The 2,500-nt window shown below is 70.4% G+C and overlaps 2 non-coding genes across 2 annotated transcripts in view; both read left to right on the top strand.

Moving 5' to 3' along the window:
* Positions 1 to 298: 298 nt before the first annotated feature.
* LOC119733391 lies at positions 299 to 455 on the top strand. The gene has a single exon (XR_005271807.1). It is a non-coding gene; the product is annotated as a 5.8S ribosomal RNA (ribosomal RNA).
* Positions 456 to 1,049: 594 nt separating this feature from the next.
* LOC119733377 overlaps positions 1,050 to 2,500 on the top strand; it is a 4,036-nt gene continuing 2,585 nt past the window's right edge. The window contains exon 1 of the ribosomal RNA XR_005271803.1: positions 1,050 to 2,500. This exon is cut by the window's right edge and continues 2,585 nt beyond it. This is a non-coding gene — a ribosomal RNA (large subunit ribosomal RNA).

The raw sequence follows: 2,500 nt of genomic DNA, 5'->3' as shown, positions 1-2,500 counted from the left end.
CGTGGGGGAGACGGCGCGGCCGGGAGCGGGTCGCCCACAGAACTCGGGGCCCGGGGACGCTCGGGCTAGGTCTCGAATGGACCGCGGGGATCGGTTTTTTGTCCGGCTGCCGCGCCGGACCGCGGCCGGCGGCCCCCGGGGAAGGGGCCGCCCCGCAGAGGCGCCCGGTCCCCCCATCGGTTCGGCTCCCGCCCTGGTGGTCTTTTGACTTTGATGCTCCGCGCCGCCGACCACCGGCGCGGTCATCCCACGGTGATCGACAGAGTAGTGCGGTTCCCCAAACCAATAAACGAGTGACAATTCTTGGCGGTGGATCACTCGGCTCGTGCGCCGATGAAGAACGCAGCCAGCTGCGAGAATCAGTGTGAATTGCAGAACGCAGTGATCATCGGCATTTCGAACGCACATGGCGGCCCGGGCCCCCCGCGGCCCGGGCCTCGTCCGCCTGAGGGTCGTGATGTTAGAAATCGCCGCCGCGGCGGGCAGACCCACGCCCGTCCGCGCGGCGCGACAGCGCCGGCCGGCAGCCGCGGGGGCCCCCTTCCCCCGCGAGGACACTAGCTGCAGGCGGCATGAGGGGATCCGAGAAATTCCGAGGTGTCGAGGTGGCGAACCGGACGGGCGTCCCGACGCGTCCCGCTCTCTCCCGCCCCGGTCGCGGGCGGCCAGCACCGGCCCGGTGCGGCTTTGGCGAGCCGTTCCGGGGCGCTCCCGGGGAATCCGCCGTGGCGTGGCCGGTCGGCTTTAGTTATCCGCCCCACCCACGGTTTCGGAGGGCCCCGCCGACGGGAGCAGTCCCCGGTTCCGGCCGGGGCCGAAGGCCGCCGGTGTCCGCACCGCGACCGAGCGAGGGGCCGAGAGGCGGGCCAGTCCGCCGGTTAGAGGAAGAGGCAGGGCCCGCGCTGACGGGCCGCGGAGGGGAGCCCCCCTCCTTGGCAGCGCCCACCCCACGGGCGCGCCGGGCGGGCTCCCGGGGAGGCACGGAACCAAAAACAAACGAGACACCTCGCGAAGAGAAGCGAGTGGCACAAACTAAACCTTTGAACCATCGACCTCAGGTCGGGCGAGAGGACCCGCTGGATTTAAGCATATCACTAAGCGGAGGAAAAGAAACTAACCAGGATTCCCCCAGTAGCGGCGAGCGAAGCGGGAAGAGCCCAGCGCCGAATCCCCGGGCCCCACGCGGGCCCGCGGGAACTGTGGCGTAAGGAAGTCCGAGCCTGCGGCCGCGTCGGCGCCGAGGTCCTTCTGATCGAGGCCCCACACGTCCCAGGGCGGGTGTCAGGCCCCTGCGGGCGCCGGCCGGTCGCGGACCAGGGCTTCCGGGAGTCGGGTTGTTTTGTAGCGCAGCCCAAAGGCGGGTGGTAAACTCCATCCAAGGCTAAATACCTGCACGAGACCGATAGAGCACAAGTACCGTGAGGGAAAGTTGAAAAGCACTCTGAAGAGAGAGTTCAAGAGTACGTGAAGCCGCCGAGAAGCAAACGGGAGGGCCGCGCAGATCGGGCCCGGGAGATTCAGCGCGGCCGGCGCGGTGCCAGCCGCGGCCCCGCACCCTCCTCTGCGTGGGGCGGGGCCCGGTGGCGCCTCCGCGCCGTGCCGCGTGCACTTCTCCCGGGCGCGGCGCCCGCGACCGGTCGGGCACAGTCGCCGGCAGAGGCCGGCCGGGCGGGGTTCCTCCGGCCAAGCCGGCTCGCCGACGGGGGAGCCGGTCGGAGAGCCTACAGCCCGGCCGTGGTTGCGCCGGCGGTCCGATCGAGGAAGGGACGACGGGCCGCGCCTGCCCGGCGCTTCGGCGCCTCGGGCCGGGCCGCCCGGGCCGGCGGTCGAGCTCCGCCCGCCGCGACCGTTCCCGGTGGCGGCGGTGCGGCGGTTCCCGCGCGGTCCGGTGTCGGCCGCGACAGGGCGCCCCGGGTCCGCGGGCGATTGTGGCGAGCCTTGCCGACCCGTCTTGAAACACGGACCAAGGAGTCTATCGGGCCCGCGAGTCGGGGGGCCGCAGTGCGAGGCCCCGAGGCGAAACGAGAGTGAAGGCCGGCTCCGGTCCGGCCGAGGCGGGATCCGGCCGCCAGGCGGCCGGCGCACCGCCGCCCTGCCACGAGCCCCCCGCGGCTGTGGCGGAGGAAGAGCGGGCACGCTAGGACCCGAAAGATGGTGAACTATGCCCGAGCAGGACGAAGCCAGAGGAAACTCTGGTGGAGGTCCGCAGCGATTCTGACGTGCAAATCGATCGTCCGACTTGGGTATAGGGGCGAAAGACTAATCGAACCGTCTAGTAGCTGGTTCCCTCCGAAGTTTCCCTCAGGATAGCTGGCGCCCGGGAAACAGTTGCATCCGGTAAAGCGAATGATTAGAGGCCTTGGGGCCGAAACGACCTCAACCTATTCTCAAACTTTAAATTGGTGCGGGGCCCGACCCGCCGGCTCGGGGCCGGGCCCGGAATGCACGGGCGCCCAGTGGGCCATTCTTGGTAAGCAGGACTGGCGCTGCGGGATGAACC

The sequence above is a fragment of the Patiria miniata genome, unplaced genomic scaffold, assembly GCF_015706575.1.
Source record: "Patiria miniata isolate m_02_andy unplaced genomic scaffold, ASM1570657v1 HiC_scaffold_1, whole genome shotgun sequence".
NCBI lineage: Eukaryota > Metazoa > Echinodermata > Asteroidea > Valvatida > Asterinidae > Patiria > Patiria miniata.
This window is presented reverse-complemented; position numbering and strand designations above follow the sequence as displayed.